This window comes from Etheostoma spectabile, chromosome 6 (genome assembly GCF_008692095.1).
Source record: "Etheostoma spectabile isolate EspeVRDwgs_2016 chromosome 6, UIUC_Espe_1.0, whole genome shotgun sequence".
Lineage (NCBI taxonomy): Eukaryota > Metazoa > Chordata > Actinopteri > Perciformes > Percidae > Etheostoma > Etheostoma spectabile.
The window spans coordinates 26,290,438-26,297,401 of NC_045738.1; positions in this window are offsets into that span (position 1 = coordinate 26,290,438).

The following is a 6,964-nucleotide window of genomic DNA, read 5'->3' on the forward strand; positions in this document are numbered from 1 at the left end:
GTGTGTGTGTGTGTGTGTGTGTGTGTTTAGGGGGATCTGTTACATTTCAGACAGAGGGCTTAGTTACTGCTCCTGAGTGTTGGGGTGCAGCCATGCATGCAGTCAGTCTGTTTCTTTATCATTTTTTCAATCATTTTTTTGTCCCCCCTGTACCTCAGTGCCCCAACACAATCACACATTACCATACGCACACACACAAACATACATTGAAAACACACACACACACACACAGTCACACGAAAAAACCTTTTGTAGTCCTTTCCAAGCTAAATGATTTAAGCCAGTTCCCCATTCAACCAGCAGACGCCATGTGTTTCTCATGTTGCCATGACGGTCCCTTTTCAGGAGATATTCATGTTTCATTTCAGAGTAAAAGCAACAGAAATTTGAATCTGTTTGTATCATGGTATGAAGTACAAATCATATTTAGGGAAAATGCTTGAAAAGAGAAGAATAAAAGGCAGGGGTAGCAGGGCTGCTGCTGGTGGTGGTGCTGGTGGTGGTGGTGGTGTGTAAATCTTCATGGGGTTTGCAGGGAAGGAAACTCTTATGCTGAGGAACAAGAAGCACATGTAGCGAGCAAGCTACCAGGAAATTGGTATAGTCTTGTATGATTTTATAGGGATCTTGGGCATGCCCTTCACATTAATTAGGATGTGGAGTGCTGAGGTATTTTTTACAGGAAACTAAGTATGGAACCCCCGCTGTCTGCCTCGGGGCTCCTGAGTCAAAGAACCAAGAGGAGCAGGATAATGCAGGTCATATGCACACAAGTACGATGACACACACACACAGGCGGGAGGACACACACATGCACAGAAACGTACTGTACGCACGCATGAGGGAAACATTTGTTCAGAACAAACAAATGAAAATGAGCTTTTGGAGGTTTCATTTTGTAGCTGTGGAATTTCCAAGGTAATCCAATTTCTTTATCCTTGCACGACATTGGTTGTTTTGTTTTTTTCACTTTGGAGTGATGTGGTTAAGGAAAGTTTGCTAATGCACCCGGTGCTAGACTGGCTATCACCAGACCAAGCCAAGTGTCCGAGTCTGCTCTGGATCTTCTCTCCACAAGAGGCCTGACCAACGGGCATAGTTCAAATGACTCTGTTGGACAGCAATGGGACAGTCCTTCAACCAATCAGACCAACGAGCCGGGTGACGTAGAAGCAACAGCGGCATCAACGGGTTTCATCAATAGCTGCCGCCATGTTGAATGTAAACAAGAAGCTGCTTGGTCGCTTCTATCGTCATCATGTTAAACCCACCAATAGCGCGCCAGGAAGATAAGCCAATTTGTGTTTGGTTCCCGCAAAATGATGAACTGAAGCGGGAGAATTAAATGTGAAGGTTTCCAGACCGAGCTGCAGGGCAACATCAAATAACTGGCAGAGTGGGCGGGGCTTACCCAGTCTAACCCTGTGCTACTCCCCTGTGGAGAAAGGTTACTTTAATTTGGCTTTGCTCAGTGTGTACTTTTAATTTTTGCATAGACTTGTCACATATTTGGGGACCAAACTTGACCCCTCAAGCTAAACTTGCTCTCTAAAAGCCGAGACACTTACATTCTTACCTCAGATCTGCATTCCCCTCCGTGTTTCCTTCTCACCTTTTTGCCCAGCAAGTGTGTGTGTGAGTGTTGATTGACCATTTGCAAGCTGCTCTCCTACCTGCAAACCCAGGTAGTACTTCAAAAGTATACAGTGGTAACTTCATCCTCTGTTCACTTAAATATGGCACCGCTGAAATGCCTGTGTTCGGAGACCAAAGGGAACTCAAAAACATCGCTGTCAAATTTTTTTTAACATCTCATCCTAGCATGTGTATATTTTCCATATGGAATTCAGTCCTTGAAGTCAATCCTGAAGATTTTCATGAAACCCTATTTCTGATACTATTTATTGTCAACATTTTTTTTACAAAATCCATTCAATATATTTAAATAATGTACAATTGAGATGATTGAGATAACTTAGTTGTTGCATTAATTAACATATTATTCATGGATGATTTACTATACATTCTTGTACATTCTTGATAGCAGTGTTGAGTCCCCAGTGTTCGAGTCTGAGTCACAAAAGAAGAGTTTGAGTACCTGAGTCCAATCACAAATCCAGGGAAAAGTGAGACAAGTCTGAGTCCAGGACTCGAGATCTCCATCGCTGCCTGCTTTTTGCATTAAGTCATGCATGAACACATGGCAATTCTTGCACCCTTATCATAAAGTGTTACCGTTATTTCGGGAAAACATGTCGATTTTCGCATCCTATACGTAGAAATTCATACTTTGCGGTGTTATAATTTAGCAGTTATATTAGCAGTAATTCCCAAACTGATGGTCTTTGTTACAAGTTACCAAATAAGTTAACGAGTTCAAAAAATACAAACTTCTTCAGACTTATTCTGCTAATCTTTGCTTTCCTCTTGTTAAATGCTGGACGATTTTACTTCTTCAAGGCTTTTTGAAACTATAGAGATTAGGGGTGGAACGGTACGCAGAAGTCACGTTCCGGTTCATACATCACGGTTTGGTTCGGTACAATGGAGGGAAAAGCAAAAGAGAAATAAAGAAGGCAATTTCTTTTGATTGTGCACGTCTCAGGCTGTACGGCCTAGTGTCATACAGTCTCTCCCCTGGGTGTGCAACATAAGCTGTAAACAATAAGTACCCCACATCATCTCCAGACATCTGGAATTTATGTGGAATAAGACAATCTGCAATAAAACTGAAAATACAGCAAGTGCAAGTTACATAGAATATTAACAAAAAAAATCTACTTAGGCGAGACCTTCCCCCACAAAAAATAAAAGAAAGTATTCTTGATACTACGTGCGACAGGCGTTACTTTCTAGTTTCCACTCTGGACGGGTGGCACAAGGTTTAAGGACATGCAGCAAACTTTAAGCCAGGTTCCATGTAACATGTAACATGTAAATTCCGATTATTTCAGTTATCTTTGGGCCCTTTTTGTATTTGTATCTAAAGGCTGGTTAGGCCCCGTTGTGACTTTTTGGGGGATTATGGAACCATGCATGCCCATGCAAGCATTATTTTGCACAGAAATCATCACTTTATGCGGCAAAAGTGCGGCGAATTTGAAAAAGTGCAGCCACCGCATAAATATGCAGACTTTGGCTGATTTTGCATTGAATAAATCGCTTTATCGCATTTTTTTGGAGAGACTGACTATCTTGCGACAAACTCTGAATCCTTGACATTTAAAATAATTTTTTTCATTTTGAAAAACACACGTGTAATCCAAGGACCAGAAAATAGTTCTAGTCGCCATTGACCACCGTTGGTCCCATGGAGGCAAACGGGGGGGCGGGACTTGGGCTCTCTACAGACATTGCTTTATCACCGCAGTGTTGGCTTCACTGCTGGTGTCATCGGGCTTCATTTCTCATATACATGCTCACGACTACATCTATTACTGATCCTTTCCAATCCCACGCAGACCATCCAGAGGTTAGATCTGCCGTTGCAGAGGAGGAAGAGGATCGGAGTGTGTAGCACGGTGTCAGGACAAGCTGGGCCTAAACGTCTCGATGTCTGTTTACACAATCTAATGCACAAGTTCAAAGGTGAAGGGGAAAAGGCCTTTTAATGTTTCCGGGTTTATTTATTCAGCCTAGTGTCTGGCTAAGAACTAACTACCACCCACCCTCACATTGGGCCCTCCCACAAGGCTTCCCACCTCGAATGACATCGCAAAGCCTGCGATATGATTGGTGAAGAGCACAATGTGGTCTGTGTGAGAGAGAGAGAGAGAGAGAGAGAGAAAAAAAGAAAGGAGCTGTAACTTCTATCCACATGTTTTCCATGGCAAGTTAAGTACACACAGTAGTATATAAGGGCAATAAATCAGCAAACAGCCGACCACAGCAGTCCCGCTTATTTCTGCTGGGGGCTTTATTATCGATTTTCAAATAGCTCATGTAATTTTCTTTACAAGCACTGAGCCCGAGGTTTAATGATAGGTTGTTTCATTTTGAGAAGAGAAGGGAAATCTGAATTCCGTTTGGAGACGTGTGCATCTGTAATGCATATGCTTAAAAAAAACTCAATCTGTGTTGCTCTCATTCTGAGCAGATGTTCAAACTAGTATTAAATGGGCACACACACACACACACACACACACACACACACATACAGCATCATACACATACATACACATGAACACAAACTGTAAAAATTGCTTTAGGTAGGTATACTATGCCAAACTTTAACTTGTCCCTGTGAGCAGTCAATCATGAACAGTTCAGTCATTTTATTTGGCCAACTCAGTGTTAGTGGAAAGCGCTGGCACTCGGGCCACAGGCTCCTAAAATTGACATGTCTGTAAATTCATGCATTTATTGACACAAATTAATAGATGCAATGCCTTTCTCCGCTTTTCATTCTGCACTTTTCTCTGTGTCCTCAACCAGTTTGACAGTTTTTGGATGAGGTTCCCTGTCTAAGGGATGTGCTTTTTTTCTTTAAAAAAAAAAAAGCCAGTTTCAAAACTTCTTAAGTAGAAGTTTGTGGCCAGACTAAACAGAAAACAGAAAAGTTTACTGTCCACAGATGCACTCAAGTTCAGTCGGAGTCCAGGAACTGGAGCCAAAGAGTCACGGCTGACTGTATATTACGGCTATCAGGGGGCTCTCTTCTTCAGACAAGGACAAACCATTACATTATGCAGTGGAGAGAGTATTTGTGAGGGGACAGATTGCAGCTCAGCGCTGGTGTTGTCTGTGTGGGTTTCCTACAGGTGATCCAGTTAGTTCCCCACCACCCAGACACGTACAGGTGAACTCAAAATTCCAGTGTTTTAATAGGTGTAAGCGGGAATTCTGCTTATTAAATCCAATATTTTAAAGACCCTAAACAGGAAAAAGAAAACACAGTAGATGGATAACAAAAATAGAAACATCCATTCATCGCAATCTCCTTTATGTGCATACTGTAGCTATTGTATTTATGAATACATAACCCATTTAACTTATAAAACAAACCTGACTGGATTTGCTGTACTATATGGTAATTTCTGGATTTTGTCACTTGTAGATTAGAAGGGTGTGCCCTGATAGTACCTAGGTAAGAACTACTAGCCAGTCAGAAACAGAGTATGAGGCCCTGACAGTACCTAGGTAAGGACTACTTATGCCATCAGGACAGAGTATGAGGGCCCTGACAGTACCTAGGTAAGGACTACTAGCCAGTCAAAGCAAGTTATGAGGCCCTGACAGTACTAGGTAAGGACTACTAGCCAGTCAGAAGCAGAGTTGAGCCCTGACAGTACCTAGGTAAGACTACTAGCCATCAAAGCAGAGTATAGCCCTGACAGTACCTAGGTAAGGACTACTAGCCAGTCAGAAGCAGAGTATGGAGCCTGACAGTACCTAGGTAAGGACTACTAGCCAGTCAAAGCAGAGTATGAGCCCGACGTACCTAGGTAAGGACTACTAGCCAGTCGAAGCAAGTATGAGGGCCCTGACAGTACCTGGTAAGGACTACTAGCCAGTCAGAAGCAGAGTATGAGGGTCCCTGACAGTACCAGTAAGACTATAGCCAGTCAGAAGCAGAGTATGAGGGCGTGCAGGCTTTTGGGAGACAGGGTTGCAAAAACAGTTATTTAAAATGTGAGTGTTTCTGTTTGATTTCTTCAGCTGGATAAGAACGCAACAACTGGACTGAGACCTTGTTCAGAATCTGGTTTCTGATCCACCGGTGATCCCACCCGGCAACAGGAAGCACTGTACGTTATGGGTTCAATGTGCCAGGAATTATGGCTGAAGGTTTTTCCCCGGAAGACAGTCCTTTCATGTTCCAAATTGCTGGGCAGTGAAGGAAGGGATGGCTCTTACATGGCTTTTGCTGATGAGTTATGGTTCTTTAGTGATTTCACTGTGTTAGATGTATTGAAATGATGTGCTTATGCCACTCAACCGCCCTGATTTAGACCAAAGCAAACAGGCTGCAGGCTAGAGAACAACACTGCTTTCCCAATCTCATTTTCTCAATTTCACCCTCGCTCGTCCCCTCCTCCCAGTACTAACGAGATGTGCCAGTCATAAGACACCCTGCTGGCTGCAGAGAGCATTTCCTCCGTGGGACAGGTGAGGAGCAGGCTTTTGCCGATCAGCCTGGCTGGAAATCAGGAATGCCCTCCTCCTCCTCCTCCTCCTCCTCCTCCTCCTCCTTCCCTTCCTAATGGCTCATACCAAACTCACCAGGAGATCTGTGACCGCACCATCCTCAGACCATGAGAAGACTGCCACCAACTTCCCCAGAGGTGGAGGATTATGAGCGCAAATGCTTTGCATCTGTGTGCTTTGTATCTGTGCATGCCAGAGTGCTATTTCTACATAAGCTAAATGTAATGGGAGGCAGAGGCACGTCCCCAAAGGTTAAGGTTTCATGCAGACAGCGCCAATGTTTCTGATTTGTAAATGGAAAAAAGACAGGATACACATAGATGTTACTCATATTTCACATCACTTGTGGAGTTTTCATTCATAAGCTATTGATTATAGCCTGTACGGGGAGGTATTGGCGCAATTCAAATGCAGTCATAGACAAGTGAATGGCACTCTGTCATGAAACTGTATCCATCAATGCACACGCTTGTTAAGAGGTTTTATTAAAAAATGCTGAATAGATGTTTCACTACTGTTCTGGTATTTTTATTATTTCATTTTTATGAGAACATATTTCTTTCCTCCCTTTCCGTTTTGTTTCTTTGCCTCAGTTTACATTCTCTTTACTGCCACTTCTCCAGAGTTCAGCTGCAAGTGCTCTGTTTTCTCCACAAGAATGTTATGGCTCTCTAACAGAGTGTTGAGACACAAAACACTTAAGCAGCGTTGGAAAAGACGGCGGGACGGGACTGACAAACAGGGACACAAAGCCCTGGAGGAATGAGGAGGAGAGGGATGGAGACAGACAGGAAGTGCGTGCGTGCGTGCGTGCGTG